Source organism: Leopardus geoffroyi, chromosome D3 (genome assembly GCF_018350155.1).
Source record: "Leopardus geoffroyi isolate Oge1 chromosome D3, O.geoffroyi_Oge1_pat1.0, whole genome shotgun sequence".
NCBI classification, from domain to species: Eukaryota; Metazoa; Chordata; class Mammalia; order Carnivora; family Felidae; genus Leopardus; species Leopardus geoffroyi.
The window spans coordinates 34,259,272-34,277,289 of NC_059339.1; the positions used below are offsets into that span (position 1 = coordinate 34,259,272).

The 18,018-nt window shown below is 44.6% G+C and overlaps 2 long non-coding RNA genes across 2 annotated transcripts; one reads left to right on the forward strand and one right to left on the reverse strand.

The window, feature by feature from the left end:
• Positions 1-7,971: 7,971 nt before the first annotated feature.
• Positions 7,972-9,044, reverse strand: LOC123587881. Its single transcript, XR_006707579.1, has 2 exons — positions 8,530-9,044; positions 7,972-8,188 (listed from the first exon to the last, which is right to left on the reverse strand). It is a non-coding gene; the product is annotated as an uncharacterized LOC123587881 (long non-coding RNA).
• Positions 9,045-13,228: 4,184 nt separating this feature from the next.
• LOC123587537 lies at positions 13,229-15,140 on the forward strand. Its single transcript, XR_006707359.1, has 2 exons — positions 13,229-13,856; positions 13,997-15,140. It is a non-coding gene; the product is annotated as an uncharacterized LOC123587537 (long non-coding RNA).
• The last annotated feature ends 2,878 nt before the right edge of the window (positions 15,141-18,018 follow it).

Consider the following 18,018-nt stretch of genomic DNA (forward strand, 5'->3'; position numbering starts at 1 on the left):
TGGCTGTGTGTGCCTATCCACGTAGAGGCATCCTCCACGGGACCTTTCTGAGCTCCGTCAGAACAATTATAAGGCTGTGCAAACACACACACACACACACACACACACACACACGACTGTCTAGTGGACAGGTCAGAATAAAGCAGTCATCTTACCATAACCACCAGACCACTCAGTACAGGGAGCTCAGATTACAGGGACTGTGAAACCTGAGTAAAACTTGAAGGACCCAGGACACTTTCACCAGCCAATCTCCCTTCTTTACTGCTGAGTTAATGGCGATGTGAAAGAAAACGTGTGTTGGCACCAGGAACAGTTATGTGACCCAGGTGCTATGGGCTCAGCAGATCCCAGCCAGGATCACACGTAAAGCTCACCGGACAGAGGGTGCTGAGGCCATTAAAGGTCTTGAAAGAGATTTCACTGCCATGGAAAAGTAAATAAACACAGCTCAATAAAGAATACATAGATGTCTAGAATTCTTCAGGAGATGGCCAAGTCCCAAAGCACTCTGGGAAGCATTTTTGGCATTCAGTGTCTGCTCTGTGTGCATGCACACATCATCTCTCTGGGAGAGGTTTGGGCACATCAAATAAAGCCCTCCAGTTCCCTGATTTATAGGTGGAATGGCCTTTGAGTTGGCCCTTATCCACACCCAGAGGTTAATCCTGTGATTTTTCATATGCAATTGAGTGGAGTGGGGGGTGATATAAAATAACCCCCAAGCCAAACACACACGTCCTCACTGAAAAGTACAAGAACATAAACAGATCTTTATTTGACACACGAGTAGCCATAGTGCTTCTATTTAGACTTGGACCCAGGAAATTTTATGTGCAAGTTTTCAAATGAAAATGTTTTGTGAAAATTTTCAACAGACAAAGCATTGTTAAAATATTTTATTTAAAAAAAATTTTTTTTAATGTTTATTCATTTTTGAAAGACAGAGAGAGACAGAGCACAAGCAGGGGTGGGGCGGAGGTGGGGGGGAAACACAGAATCTGAAGCAGCCTCCAGGATCCAAGCTGTCAGCACAGAGCCTGACGCAGGGCTCAGACTCATGAACCGTGAGATCATGACCTGAGCCGAAGTCGGACACTTTAACGGACTGAGCCACCCGGGCGCCCCTAAAATATTTTCAAGTGAGAGATAAGTCCTAAACCAAAAGTTGGTGATTAAGAGTTTAATCATCTTCCATTTTGAACACTAAAACACATAATTATATACTGTTCTTACATAGTCCTACAGATATTTTTAGGATCTTTCCAATGTATCACTGAGGTTCCCAAGGGAGGGTCTCTGCCTCTACCAATGAGATCGGACACAAACCTGTGACAGATGGGGCTTCGGGGGAGCAGGGATGTACTTTCCTCCAAGCTGTCCGATAAGGAAAGCATGCATAATTGTCAGGAATGGGATAGAATTATCAAAGGCATATAAGTTACAAAAATCATAGAATGTGTTTTTCCATTCTATTGTTTTGCAACAATGAAAAGCTGCAACTTTCATCAGGATGACCAACAGAAGCTACAAGCTCTCTGGGGCAAGATAACAATCAATACTGCCTCAGGCCACCTGGCTGGTCTGCCTGCCACGTGGACACACACACACACACACACACACACATCAACTCTTGCACAACTTTGTTTTGCTCCATAGACATTTTACTTCTCCTAGTAAAGGCATATCTCCATGGGGGTCAGCAGGAGTTTCTTTCTGGATAAATTGACATAATGGGAAACATTGTCCAAATTTCTTGGTAGCGATCTTTCCAGAGCAATGGTTTCTGTGTGGCATCCATTCTCTCATGCTATCACTCTCCTCTGGCTCCAGCTCCCTCTGTCCTCCCCACTGTTGCCTGCCCTGACCTGGGTCTGGATTTTTGAGAAATACTGGACACATATCACCTGTGAGCCATGGTTATGAGCAACAACAGTGCCTCCAATCACAAAACATGGATGACAGGACTCAGGTGGAGGTGGCAAGTCATATACACGTACTTGCCTATAGATGAGTTAAATACTCGTGTGGGTACATGTGATGATAGATAGGTAGATAGATAGATAGATAGATGATAGATAGATAATAGAGATAGATAGGTAGATAGATATAGATGATAGATAGATAGATAGACAGGTATCCTTAGGAAATAGATGATAGATAGATAGATAGATAGATAGATAGATAGATAGATAGACAGGTATCCTTAGGAAATAGATAGATGACAGATAGATAGATGATTGATAGATAGATAGATAGATAGATAGATCTCCTTAGGAAATAGATAGATAGATAGATAGATCTCCTTAGGAAATAGATAGATTAGATAGATAGATAGATAGATAGATAGATAATAGAGATAAATAGGTAGACAGATATAGATGATAGATAGATAGATGATAGAGATAGATAGATAGATAGATAGAGACATATATACATATATACATACATACATACAAAGACAAGTTAAATAATACGTATATGTAGTTGACCCTTAAACAACATGGGTTTGAACTACACAGGTCAACTTAACACAGATTTTATTTTCAATAAATATACTACAGTCCTGTAAATGTATTTTCTCTTCCTTTGATTTTCCTAACATTTTCTTTTCTCTAGCTTACTTTGTTGTAAGAATACTTTATTATATTGTAACAATATAATACATATCACATACAAAATATGTGTTAATCAACTTTATGTTATCGGTGAGGCTTCTCTGGTCAACAGTGGGCTTTTAGTAGTTAAGTTTTGGGGGAGACAAAAGTTATACGAAGATTTCTGACTGAGTAGGTGCATAGCACTCCTAACCCCCACATAGTTCAAGGGCCAACTCTACGTGTAAATCGTCTAAATTATATTATTCCTGTGTCTATGTTTGAATACTCAACAACCCTAAGCAATGGATATTTGGTTTCTGTTTGCTGAGACAACTGAATCTAAAATTTATCATTTATAACTTTAGTAAAACCCTCCTGTCTGTCCTTTCCCTAACTTAGGAATGTCATTAGAATTTTTCTTACACCTCACTACACATTTGAGTCAGAGAGAAATTTTCCTACAAAAGGTAACTAGGAATTGGAAGGAATCAAGGATAAGGATGCTTTTGGTATGCACATTGGAAAAAAGATTTCCTAACACAAAAGGCATGGATTCGTGAGAGATGAAAGATGGCAGCTGATGTGTGTCACCTCCAAAGGGAAGGGGGAAAAATGGTGGTCAAGACCTTGGTCAAAGAGTTTTTCACATCAACCACTAGGTGATTCATCTACCCAGGACTTGGGTAAAAATAACAGCAATGATAATAATACGTAATGTTGATTGAACACTTACCGTTTTCCAGGCACTCTAGGGAGAACTTTTTCTATGTTAACTCACATAGGAAAACATTGTGGAAGATTTTGAGATTACTGAAGAAGTCAGAAGAGATTGCTGAACACCTTTTCATTAGAATAACAGACACTCCTCTGAGGATGTTTGACTTTGACTAGACTGTTTCACAACTCAGTAGAGATGAAGATTAACTGAGAGTAACGCAACTTACTCCTATCCACAGAAATGTAGATTGTATCCAATGGAATGCCATTGATTACAGCCCCGTGGATATTGACCAGTTTTGCCAGCTTTGCATCCATTTTTAAATTCGTTTCTTCACTCCTTATCTGATTCTAGATGTGTGCCCCTTGAACCAGTCCTAACATCGAGTGACTCTCACATGTGTCTATGAGCTAAGTACAATATTTGAGACATGTTCATTTTGAAATTATATGAGAGTCATGGTTTGATTGTCTCTTAAAACTTAACCTTTAACACTCATCTCATCTTTGGAATAGTACTATTAATGATGGGAGCGGGGTTTATGGGGGCCTTCCAGCAAGTGGAGAAGGAGACACAGTGAACCACCAACCCATACATAGATTCAATCACGTTATACGCACTCCCTCATATTACATGATACTTCTTCTCCAGCATCCCTACCTACAGAAGTAATGAGTGAACAGGAACTTAGTTAGAAGACAGCCCACTCCAAAGTTGGGAAACTACGTGCTTCGGCAGATATTTCCTATATTGAAAGGAATTGTCGCTTTCTGAAATGTTAGTCAATCTCCTATGAAAAAGGCCTCCTCCTTTCTCTACAAGAGTCTTTTAACTGTTGGAAGGCAAATATGTGATACGCCCACAGTCTTCTCCAGCACAGAATACATCAACCTCTTCCTTAGTTGAGATGATTTCAAGACCTCCTCACTATCTTGCGCCTTCTTGTTGCGCTCCAGCTCATATCATCCATCTAGAAACATGGCACCTAGAGTTGGAAACAATAGTCTGACCCACCCAGAACATCGTTCCTGTGATCTGAGTCCTACAAATGTGTGGGACGCTAAGGAGCCCCGGGTCTACAATATGGAGTGTGCCTATGATTTGCTAAAATTCCTTCATGTCAGTGAAGCTGGCCCCAGTTCTTCTTGCCTTTCATACGTACTCACTATGTAGAGCCGAAGATTTTTTTGAATATGTATACTTACTTATTTCTAGTTAGATTCATCAAAAGCATTCATCCTGAAGCAATTAGTAACTGCTTCGTTCAATTTTTACTGAACAAAAAAAGATGCTGCTACCTCCTGTTTATGTTGAATTGTCTTTCTATTCACAAATTAACTCGAATGATTAAAATTTATCAAACTCTCTATTTGATTTAATAGATTTAATAGTCTGATTATTCCAATGCGATAAGGAATTCATTTTGACGCTAAACTACAAGTCAATCAATATTTATGGCTACTCTTCACACTTGTTTAGGAATTCATGCTGATGAATTACACATTTTTTGACAGTTCTTTCCCTCGAAAGCTAGCCAGTTGTGGGAATCCAGTGTGGTGATGACAAGAATCCATGGGTCTGAGATGCTAGCAAAGCTGCTGAAGATTATCCCAAGGAAAGAAATACCCTCAAAGACCCTTGGGCCTGTAATTAAAGTGATCAACTACCCACTCCCGTAACTCTCCGTCTCCCAGCCCCTGGCCAGGCCAGCCCATGAAAGCCTAACCTGTAATCAGAATGGGGGAAAAAATAACAAAGCCGAGAACAGGAAACTGTTGATATCTTCTCTACCAGATGTCCCTCTGCTCACTGAAGTTTCAAAAACACGGGAGCTTTCAATCTGACTTCTTTCCTTACAGAGCTCCCAGCCCACCCTCCCTGCTGAGCTCATTCAAGGGCAAACACCCGGCCCCTCCCTGAAGGTTACTAGCACAACGTTATCCTTGTTTTGCAGCCATTGTTAATTATGCACGTGGCTCACTCAAGCTCTATCACATTTTGCCAAAATAACTGTTGGATAAAGGAAAGCTACAGTCAGCTCGCTAGTTCATTGATCTTCATGATATCCAGACACTGATTTTTTTTTTTTTTTAACCACATTGATTTAAGTAAGGACGTTTTGACATCCTGGAGAGACAGAATCTAAATTCTTCGATGTTCTTCACTATAAACATATTGCTTATCGTATGAGTTCTTCATGACATGTAAAGGCCCCTTTGATACTGTATAACCATCATAATCATGGGGAAACAGATATTGAAAGAGGAGGCCATAGGCCAAAGGTCACTAGCAAGGTCAGGGATGAAATCAGATTTAAGAGTGAAAGTTTCCACTTTGTTAGTCATTATTCCCCAGCGAGACTCCAGAACATCCTGTTAGATCTTGTTATGTCTACATTCAAAGTGAATTTCTATCCTTAGCAAGCAAGGAAACCATCTGAGTAACATCGCAGAATTCAATTATCCAATTTGATTATTTGGGGTATAGAAATGTGGATAACTTTCTCCCTGTCAAGTAACAGCCTCGATGTTTCTCTTTAGTTAAATCTGGCTAATACCTTACACCTAAAATGAGTTCCTAGTTCGCTATTGATTTCATTCCCTTGGGTGAGCTGGAGATAGGAAATTCTGACAGAACCCCTTGACCATCTGCTCTGCACACCTAAGCATTCAATTTCTGAGTGAACAGCATGTATATTCATTTGTGTACCACTTTAGCTGATGTCTGGAAATCCCCTTTACACATACACGAGAGCCTTGGGTGGGCAATAAAGAGTTTATTTGAACAGAGAACCAAACTGACACCCTTAACACAATGATGTAGCAATAAGGTTAGAGCAGTCACTTGGCTACTCCAACCTGTTAGAAAAAAAAAAAAAAGTGGAAAACTGTGCCAGTGGCTTCCATGGAGCAGACCAATCCACAGCCCATAGAGAGTATTCAAGGAGATGACAAGAGCTCCCTGGTGACAAAGCTGGCTTCAGGACAGGGCTGGTCCAGGAGTTCACAAGAGCTAAGGAGCAGGCCATCCATCACTCACCCCGGCCAACGGAACAAATAAACCATTTCTTGTTTCCTTGAGATGCTTGCAAAAAGAGCTCCTGGGTCCCAGCGTGCACAGAGCGAGCTGCTCAGAGCCGGTTGTGTCCAGGCCTCTCAGATCAAAGATGGGTTTGGGGCAAAAGGAAGTTTTGAATTTGACAGGATTTTCCTGGACACGTTGGAAACAGGAATAACGTGACAGGCCAGGAGCAACAAACTCAACCGCATGAGGTTCTTAAGGGCGACGAGGTTGGGTGTGTGGGGGCAAATTCTTCAGGGTCCGAGGTGGTCCTGGTTTAAAGAAAAGCTTCAAGGCTGAAGACTGGCCCTCAGCACAGTAATCCACAAAGCTTGTGGTGAGACTTAGAAGTACAAGGAGGGAGGAGGGGAGGCAGATTAAAGTAAGCAAACGAATTCTTTGACATATGCCTTATGAGTTTTGACACTTTGATAGGAAGAATCTGTTACAGTGCTTAAAAGTTCCAAGCTCACCCCGCAGGGTATAGGGGAAAGGAGCAAAAAGTTCAAAGAGAATAATTACCTGTTATTGATGTATTATATTTAAAGACCCTGGCTGAGGATTAAAGACACTCTCAAGGCCGTTAACAGCCTGCAGTAAACAAGTCATGTTTCAGAGAGGAGGAGGAGGAAAGAATTTCAGAAGGATTTCCTCCATCAGTCTGGAACCCTCTGTAGGTAAGGCAGAGGATGCATATCTGCCTTCCACAGAAGGATACATTTCAGACCAGAAAAAAGAGTCATCAGATACTCCCGGAGCTTTGTCTTGGTCCCTGGGGTTTCCTCCTGTGAGCTTTATTCTCTTTCAAGGACTTTGTCTTACTAACCATTATATTCCTGGCGACAGAAGGATGCGCAGCCAGTAGGGACGCAACGGATTTTAGTTGGCTGGGGGTGGGGGGTAGGGGCCGTGGGGGTGGGGGTTAGTGGGTGGTTTCCTAGTTGAACCCAATTCCTTTTTTTGTTTACACTTTAAGTTAAAAACGGGGTGCCTAGGGGGCTCAGTTGGGTGAGTGTCCAACTCTGGATTTCAGCTTAGGTCATGATTCCAGTGTCGTGGGATCGAGCCCTACATTGGGGTCTGTGCTGAGTGTGGAGAGGATTCTCCCTCTCTCTCCTTCTGCCCCTCTCCCCTGCTGGTTATGTCTCGAAAGAAGAAAGAAAGAAAAAGAAGAAAGAAAGAAAGAAAGAAAGAAAGAAAGAAAGAAAGAAAGAAAGAAAGAAAGAGAAAGAAAAAGAAGAAAGAAAGGAGGAAAGAAAGGAAGAAAGAAAGAAAGAAAGAAAGAAAGAAAGAAAGAAAGAAAGAAAGAAGAAAAGAAAAGAAAAGAAAAGAAAAGAAAAGAAAAGAAAAGAAAAGAAAAGAGAAAGAAAGAAAGATTGTATCACTGAAGTAACTGGTGGGCCACCAGACCAGCACGTCTTCCCTGGCACAAGCCTAGAGAAGGGATGGTCTCTCCAGAATAGTCCCCCAGAGGCAACCACTGGGTATCTCCCTGAAGGATGTACTTGATGGTCCCCTGTTCCTGTTTCCCCTTCTGCGGTATCTGATCTCTCAGCTGAGGACTATTATTCTAATGAAAAACACTTCCAGGAAATCAGTCCAAGACAGATTTAATTTGATGTGGAAAAGAATTTCAAATGCACATTATGTCCATCGGAAATTATGACCAGCTTTAGCTTTCAAGTACCCAGATCTGAAGATGCCACAGCGCTTTGAAGGACACAGGGAGGAGTACTTCCTTGTTTTTTGGGTTTGGTTGTTTTTGTTGTTGTTGTTGTTGTTGTTGTTGTTTTCTTTTTTTCAGAAAAAACTGAAGACGAAAAAGAGGAGACATCCTTCCCCTCCTCCCAGGGAAAAGCCAGTTCTGACCCACATAATCACAACCTTTGCACGGGTCGTGCCTAGCTGTGCGCTGAAGCCACAAGGCTACATGTGGCTGCTGGAGGCTGCCTGGAAGAGCCCAGCCTGCACAGGAAGAGTGCATCTGGTCCCCAGAGGTCACCTCTCTCAACCCACACTCTCCTATAACACGCCCCTGCCCAGGAGCCCTCGGCCTCTCTACCTCAAAGCTCTGAGCTGAGAATCGAGACATCCCCCACCCCTCTTCACTTGACTTTCCAAATCCAGTCCCCGCATGCGCCCTCAACAAACCATGCCCTGTATCCTCCAGGCTTGTCCGAAGCTTGTCACCAGACGACAGACACTTCACCGAGCTGCGGCCAATCCTTCTCTCCACCCCTACCACCCAGAAGGGGACAATTTCGAGAGCAAAAAGGGACCTAATCAGCACAGTACCTAAGTTCCAGGATAATAAAATAGAAAGATTAGATGTACTTACGTGCCACTGCCTCTCTCATCTCTGTTTTTCAAGACCCAACCTCAAGGTCCTTCTTAGCTGCGTTTCCTGTGTGCTGGGCTCAGAGGATACACAGTCAGATCAGGCAAGGTTCCTGCCCTAGAAATTCACATTGGTGAATGCACCCTGGCGCACGCTCTCTCTCCGTTTATATATTTTCTTATTGTGGCAAAATATGTATAACAAAATTTGCCATTTTAAGCATTTTTAAGTGTTCTATTCAGGGGCATTAATTATATCCACAGTGTTGTGCAATCACCACCACTGTGTCCAAAACTTTTCGTCATCCTGCACAGAAACTCTGTACCCATTACGCAGTAGCTCCCCCCCCTTCCCCTCCCCCAGCCCCTGGTAACCTCTACACACTTTCTGTCTCTCTGAATTTGCCTATTCTACATATCCCATGTAAGTTGGAATTGCACAATACTTTTCCTTTCTTGTCTGGCTTATTTCACTTAGCATAAGGCTTTCGAGGTTCATCCATGTTGTGTATGTATCAGATTTTCATTCTTTGTTAAGACTCAATAATTTCCCCTTGTGTGTACGTGGCCCCCCTCCATTTTGTGTATCCGTTCGTCCGTCGGTGGACACTTGGCCTGCTTCCATCTTTTGGCTGCTGTGAAAAGGGCGCCTATGAACATGGGTGTAGAAGTATCGTCTTGAGTCCCTGCTTTCAATTATTTCACGTATATACCTAGGAGTGGGGCTGCTGAGTCATCTCTCCATTTATATTTGAGGGACCAATGAATGAACGACCGTTGTCAGAAAAGACTCCAATTTGTGCAAAGGCACTAAAGCACAGCACAGCCCGTGTAACTGTGCTGCCAGAAGCTATTCGGAATGGCTCCTCTGGGGGACCCACAGATGAGGCCACAGGGGCAAGAGCTCTCCTGAAAACCCACCGTTTTCATCTTCTGAGCGTGCTTAATCTGATTAAACTCCCAGGAACAGCCACAATGGGACTGGTTCCCAAATATTCCTCTTCCTTGACACCCAGGACAGAGGTCACCCAAAGAAGCAAACCGCCCATGGACTGTTGACAAAGCGGCCTTAGCCCCACCCCTTTTTCTGTCCATCCAGAAAGATCTCAAGCTAAGGAGACATGTTCTTTGGGAACAATCATTCTTATGTATAAGAAAAGACCAACGTTCAGCATTTTACTCTGAACAACTCTGTGGCCCACACCTCAGTCAATAGAAGCAAGTTACCAGAGGTGCAAGAATCTTCTGCAGCCTCTGTCTTGTGGATGCACCCCACGTGGATCAGCTGACTTTAGTGATGAGCTCCATTAGCCAGGGCAAAAACATGGGAAAAGAGGGGGCTGGGGGAGGATGACGTTTTCATTTTTCAGATAAAGCCTGAGAAGTGGCCCCCAGGGGTGGAGTGGAGGCAGAGGACAGATCTCCAGGGAAAGGTCAGCCTTGAGAGACAGATGTGAGAGTCATGGACACACAGGATGAGACAAACCAGCTAGGGATATGGCTTCAGAAAGAAAGAGTACCAAGGCCAGAAGTCTGAAGAATTCCATCTAAGAGATAAGTCATCGGAGAGAAGAATAGCAAAAATTAGCGGTCAAGGGAAGCAGTTCAGGGAGGGGTGATCGACAGAACCCAGCAGCACTGAGGCATGGTGCAAGGTAAGGATGCCATGGGGTCTGAGAGCTGGGAGCAGTCTCAGGGGAGCAGGAGGCACTATAGACAGGTTGAATAGGGAAGGGAAGGGATGCAGTGGATTCCAAACGGCCGCCACATTTGGTAAACGATGCGACGCATGGTAGGTGCTCAAATGTCTGTTGCGTCTGTAAATGAGGGAATAAATACACACTTGGAAAGAAGCAAGTAGTACTATTGTCACTGCTGAATATATGACCGTCTACATTAAGAGTGGGAGGGGTGCTTGGGTGGCTCAGTCTGTTAAGCGTTCAACTTCGGCTCAGGGCATGATCTCTCAATTCACGAGTTCAAGCCCCACATCCGGCTCCGTGCTGACAGCTCAGAGCCTGGAGCCTGCTTCAGATTCTGTGTCTCCCTCTCTCTCTCTCTCTGCCCCTCCCCTGCTCCATGCTCTGTTTTTCTCTCTCTCAGAAAAAAAAAATAAACATTAAAAATTTTTTTAAAAAGAGTGGGAGATGGGCATATTTACAATCGCTAATTAGTTACAGAAAAGCCTCGAGTTTTTTTTTTTTCAAACCAGATGAACACTATTTAGTGATATGACAGTAAAGTCGCCCATACTTATAATGAATGCAGCGAATCAGACCACGAAGTACACTAGAAGGTGATTATTAGATACTCAGGGCTTTGAAGATCTGATGATCTGGAAGAGTAGACCTTGTTCTGACTCGGGCCCACCTCACTAAAGGCAGAGCCAATAGTCTAAATACTTTTGGGTTCTCTCACATGTTTAAGAATACGGACGAAAACAGAAAAGATGAGGACCATCGAGAGGCCAACCATCTGAATTATGGGCTGGTTTACGACAGAATATTAAACTGAGAACCTGCCTTCAATCCTCTCAGGGGCCATGAGCTGAGGAGTGTGATGAACGCAACTCCGTGCGCTGGACATAAGGAGAAATGAAATAAAATTAACATCAATCTCCCACATTACAAAACAAAATACCTCACATCCTTGTATCCTGCTTTGGCTCCAGAGTGGGTCTTACTGATAACCTGGGACTGTCTCCAGAAAGACTGGAGTCAAGACACACAGAACCAGTGTTCCCCTGGGGGGTCCCGCACACCTCTGTTACTTTGAAAGGAGTGGCGGGGCGGGGGTGCGGGAGGCCTAGGTAATAGACCCTCCGAACTGGCCCTCCTCCCTCCAACCTCCTTATCTTGCTTCCACAAGTCTGTCAACTTACTCCTCCGAAAATGCTATTTGCATCCTATCCCTCTAGACCTCAAGTCTTCAGTGAGTTCTTATTTCTATTTAAAAAACAACGCAAACTCTTTAGGCTAATGTCACGCTAATTCTAGATTCCCTAGATTCTTGTCTTAACGGTCTTCTATGAATTCTCCAACCAAACTGACCGGCCATTGTCCTCCAGAAACTCAACCAGGCGGTCCTGCCTCGATGCCGTGTCTCATGGGAGCCCCTCCCTGAAGGGTCTTCTCAACTAGTGCCTCCGTCCGTGACCTTCCTCCTCACAGGAAGATACGTGTCTAATCTAAGCTTCTTGGGGAGGTAGGCAGAGCATTAAGTTCTTGTGTTTCCCACTGCGTGGCACGGTGCTATTCACACAAAGGCTCAGGAAAAATAATTAAATGCATGAATAGAAAAGTGAATATGAATAGGGGCACCTGGGTGGCTCGGTCGGTTAAGCGTCCAACTCCATTCAGCTCAGGTCATGATGTCCCCACTCGAGAGTCTAAGCCCTGCATTGGGCTCTGTGCTGACAGCCCGCAGCTCCAAGCCTGGAGTTTGCTTCAGATTCTGTCTCTGTCTCTGCCCCCTCCGCTCATGTTCTCTCCTCTCTCTCTCTCTCTCTCAAATAGAAATTTAAAAAAAAAATTTTAAAAAAGAAGAATGGATAAATAAAAGAGGAGCTAAATAAAATCCAAAGTTGTAATGATTTTTGGAAACTGGATGTATTCACTGGGGGGCTTTTAACCTGCACTCAGACTTCCTCATGCAATAAAGAAATAGGCTGTCTCTTATTATGACACATAACCGCAAGTGCAGCGGGAGGGAGAGTATCAGGGCTGGTTGATAAGTGACTCAGCACAGCCACCAGCAATGCAAGCCTTTCCTATTCTCCCTGTCCCACACCCACCCGGCCGGCTTCATCCTAAGCGGGTGGCCCCACGGCTGTGAGAGCGGCTGCCAGCCGCGACGGGGGTCATGGGTGTTTTTGTTTGAACCTGGCGGGAGACAGCACACTTCCCTACACGCATCCCAGGGAAGTGCCCTGCGGACGACAGCAGCTTGGACTGCAATTTGGGGTGAAGCCAGACCACTTAAGACACGTAGACTTCCCTGGACGGTTTTCTAACGAGACTAGACAGACACCCTTGTTAACAAGTTGCGCCATCTGGCATGGATGACCTCATCGAATCACCACGTGTGAGGTAGGCACGATTGTTCCCATTTCACTGAAGAGGAAACTGAGACACAGCAATGTCTCGGAACATGTTCGGCTCGCGCAGGTTTCAAGCAATAGAGCCAAGATTTAAAACGTGGGCTCCTAATAACTTCATGGCTTACAAAATGACCTAACTGGGAGGCTGTAGAAAAGTGCTACTCCAGGGGCGCCTGGGTGGCGCAGTCGGTTAAGCGTCCGACTTCAGCTCAGGTCACGATTTCGCGGTCCGTGAGTTCGAGCCCCGCGTCGGGCTCTGGGCTGATGGCTCAGAGCCTGGAGCCTGCTTCCGATTCTGTGTCTCCCTCTCTCTCTCTGCCCCTCCCCCGTTCATGCTCTGTCTCTCTTTGTCTCAAAAATAAATAAAACGTTAAAAAAAAAATTTAAAAAGAAAAAAAAAAAAGAAAAGTGCTACTCTCCTGTTTACCAAAGTCAAGAGCCAAGAATTCTTGCCATTAATCATTCCTTAAAGGAGAAATCAGCACCACCCCACCCACTCCACCCTCCAACAAGCAAAAACATAAAAGTGTTATTTGGGAACACTTACTTATTATCACTTCACATGCCTGAAATTAGGTAATCAGATTAAAAATTAATCATGAAAATGAACAAATGGGGACTCCAATAAAAGCTAAATAGGTGCCAGGCACTCTCTTAAGCACATGTCATGTACTTTATCATTAAAGAGTCTCAAAAGCCCGGTGAGGTCATACTATTTCCAATTTACAGATTGAGAAAGTGAAGCCCAGGGAGGTTACACAACTTGCCTAAGGTTAACTAGCCAACAACTGGCAGAACTAAAATGTAAACCCTTCCTCTTAAAACCTATTCCAAATCCCCTCCATACATTAATAACTCTTCTATCTGTTATCTCTATCACAAACCTGATCGCGTTCCAAGCAAATTAGGAAGGAGTTCCTTTTCCTGGGACAGTTTCCCATCTGTCCCAGGAAGAGAAGAAGGAGACACCAGGCATGGCCTCTGGAAACCAGGCAATTTTGTTGAAACGCCTGCTTGGACCTCCAAAGCATGCCCTCTCAAGGTGGGAGACATCACCCCTAATGGGGCACAAATTAATTCTCGGGGGCCAAAAACCACAGATATTATCACGGTTTGTGGCTTTCCAAAGGTGAATGCTACCCATCAAAAGCTTACTTCTCAGTATTTCATTTCCTTCAATAGGCAGAACTTTAATCGAAGCTAATTTTTCTCCTAAGGGAGGTGATAATGAAAAAAGTGATTGAGAAACACAGCAAGAATCCACTGGGAAATGAACCAAGACTGAGCATGCCCCCCCCACCCCGCCCCGCTGCCACTGTACCCACACTCCTTCCCTGAATCTGAATCTGGGCAATGTTGGCTGCTAACCAGGTGGAGGGGATGGGGCACACTCTGGGAAGAGCTGCTTCAGACCACAGTCCCCGCCACCAGGCCGCACTCAGGATGGGGTGTGAGCAAGAGAAAATCCTTGCCGATTGCGTTTTCTTTCTTGCCTTCTGAACTCGGAATGTCCTGATGCTCAGCTCTGCTCCACCCAGGCCAAGCCTGGGGGGAAACCTCCACCAGAGAAGAACAGAAAGAGAAAAGCATCTGTCTACAACGGTTTTTTGTCCCCCTTGCAATCTACACGCAGCAGCGTTACCAGCCACCCCCTCCCCAAACACACACTCTGCCTGCCGTTAGTACATCTCGAAGGGTTTCAGGCCTGTGTCCGTGAGGATATGGGGACGGATTTATTCAGCAGGAACGTGGTTACAGGCAAAGGAGAAGGAGGAGGGGAAAGAAGCAGGACTCTGCCAGGAATTCCTCTTGCAAAGGGAATCTGCTGAAGAAGATAAGGAGAAACGGAGACTCGGAAGGTGGAGTGAGTCCCCCAAGGTGCAGGGAGTTAACAGCAAGGCTGAGCACAAAACCCGGAGAGCCGAGCCGGGGTGCTCTCTGCCTATCTGCACAGCCTCTTACAGCCAGGAGTTCTTCTAATAGCACGCACTAAAAGAAAATACTCCAGAACGCTGAAATTGCCTGAGCGCCAGCACCCTTTATAAGGATTTCTGTGCTGCACATTTTCATCTCCTCCACTCGGCAGGAAGGACCACCTTCTTGGTCCAGGTTTCACCCACTCGAACCTAAGCCACCGACACTTGCCTGTAACAAAGCATTTCCAAGCTGGGGTTTTGGAGGGGGGCCTACAGGCTCTCTTTGACCACCTCCTCCCTTGCCCCTCCTCAGCCCAGTGGGTATTTTCCGAGCGCAGGCATTTGGTTTGGCCCGCGCCTAGTGTCCACAGGCGTCCTTGACTGATGAAACAGACATGTCTCCCGCGTGATTTGTTTGTTTGTTTCTTTTGCTGTCCCCTAAAGATATCTGTACTGGATTCTTCATGGCCAAGGATCTTAACCTCCTTCGTTTCAGACATCTAAGTGCACAGCATCTTGCTTTATGTGGCATTTCCGCGGACATCTATAAAAATCAAATTCAAAGTTTAATTTCCATCTTTGGGACCAGTAAGTATTTTCATCAGAGATTTTTATTTCACTTAGTGATTTTTTTTCTTAGTGCTTTTTCTAAAAAAAAAAAAAAAAAATTATTTTGGATGTGAGCGGGTGTGCAAGGGCAAGGGTATGGAATGATGTTTCTTTGATTATCCCACTTAATCAACAACCCCAAGTGTCACCCCGGAGCATCTTACGCATTGCTAAACCATGTGTTTGCAATCGGCAGTTGTTCTGTGAGCCAGGCTAGCATACGTTTTTGGCTTTTGAATTCAATTTCGGCAACCTTGAGGAGGCCCAACATAGCTGGGCAGGAGTTTGAATGGCATTAGCTTAATTTGGATTCTATAGAAGCCCCTCTGTAGAGCCCCTCTTCACCCCTCTGTTCCAGGACATCCGTTTGCACGTGCACACCAATCTCTCACTTAGTTGTGGGCCTCTTAGGCCTGGATGGATACAGCGAAGGGAGCAAACAAGTCCACTGTCTGATTGACCGAAGCGTGTGTCTGCATGAAAAAGCCTGGGCATTTTTACATGATGAGGATAATGAAGCCGGCAAGGTTTCTGCCGAGCCCTGGCTTTTAATTAGTCGGTGACGCTTGATAAATTGCTCACCTCTTGGGCTGTATCTTCACATCCTCAGACATCTGGAGGGAAACTGGAAAGGAAACGTCCTGCTCATTCCAAAGAGCCAGATGTGTGCCATCACGCAGAAGGAATGTCCAGATGCCGGACGTCTCCACTGTATTCCTCCAAGCGAGCCTTTCCTGTAGTCTTTTGGAAAGTCAGATGAAGAACTTCTTCTTCTTTTTTTTTTTTTTTTTTTTTGGTTTTTTTTTAACGTTTATTTATTTTTGAGAAAGAGAGACAGACAGTGAGTGGGGGAGGAGCAGAGAGAAAGGGAGACACAGGATCAGAAGCAGGCTCTAGGCTCTGAGCTGTCAGCACAGAGCCCAACGCGGGGCTCGAACCCATGGGTCACGAGATCATGACCCGAGCCAAAGTCGGAGGCTCAACCGACAGAGCCACCCAGGTGTCCCTAGATGAAGAACTTCTTTTTTTTTTTTTAATTTTTTTTTTCAACGTTTATTTATTTTTGGGACAGAGAGAGACAGAGCATGAACAGGGGAGGGGCAGAGAGAGAGGGAGACACAGAATCGGAAACAGGCTCCAGGCTCTGAGCCATCAGCCCAGAGCCTGACGCAGGGCTCGAACTCCCGGACCGTGAGATCGTGACCTGGCTGAAGTCGGACGCTTAACCGACTGCGCCACCCAGGCGCCCCTAGATGAAGAACTTCTAACTGAGACTTTCTGCACTTCAAACCCTTTAGCAGAGATAGGGGCATAAGTGAATAAACTCATTTTATTATGAGACTAAGGAATTCTCTCTTTTTCAAATTAGAATTCTGTGTTTAAATGGACTTCATTACATACATGGAGTGTGTAAGAGTAATAACCTGAGTGTGTGTGTGTGTGTGTGTGTGTGTGTGTGTGTGTGTTGGTTAGAGCAGGGATTTTGAAATAAGGCTACCAGTCACTATTACCTGAAAAGGTTTCTAGAAACACAGATTCCTGTTCCAAACTGGATCTGTTGAACTAAAGAACTGTATCTGTTGAAATTCCAATTTTGGAATTCAGAAATCAGTATTTTTTTTTTAATTTTTTTTTTTTCAACGTTTATTTATTTTTTTGGGACAGAGAGAGACAGAGCATGAACGGGGGAGGGGCAGAGAGAGAGGGAGACACAGAATCGGAAACAGGCTCCAGGCTCTGAGCCATCAGCCCAGAGCCTGACGCGGGGCTCGAACTCACGGACCGCGAGATCGTGACCTGGCTGAAGTCGGATGCTTAACCGACTGCGCCACCCAGGCACCCCCAGAAATCAGTATTTTTTAAATGCACCCAGTTGGTTGTGGCATCAGAGCAGGGTGGCATTTGGGAACCAGAAAGTGAGGAAATTGAAGCTCAGTCACAAAGCTGGGTAAGTGGTGAGGCTGAACATCCAAGATCCCAGGCTAAAGGCTTGGTTCTCGTTCAATTACAGGCTCCTGCCTGGCCAAGGCAGACGTCATTCCCAGAACACTTCCCCTCAGCCCTGAAGTCTCCAGTTGATTAGAGCTGAATCGGGAGATTAATCTATCCTCTGATCTAGCCCAACCTGTTTGTTTTACAGATGAATAAACTCTGACCTAAAGAGAATAAGTGACTCTTCTGGGAACACCCAGATGAGAACTTAAATTTCCTGATTTTGTCAGAGTTCTTAAAAAAGCACCACCTTTCTGGTTTAGTAACTAGCGCTCCCCATGACTTAAACGTTAAAACAGTCCCCCTGGAAAGATAGCCACATTTAATGGTGCTCAATTAATTTCTTAAAAGTTCCAGGTTTAAGGATCTCTGCAACTAAGTCCTTCTAGAATCCCATAGTGCACCTGGGCTTTGTGTTTGTTTGGTTGGTTGTTTGTTTGTTTGGGGGTCTCGATAAGACATATTTCCAAATTTATCTCAGAAGTCTGCTTTTGTGACCCAGGTCCATGAGCGTTTCTTTCGGGGGTGAAAAGTTTTCAAATGATTACCTCGTGGCACTTGGAGACTCCAGACACATGCTTCGACAGTTTTCCCTGAGGCTCCCAACTCACATGTTGCTTACTGCTAAACTGTGAGTTAATATGACTGCTTGAGATTTAGACCTCAACAACCCGCCCACTGACATAC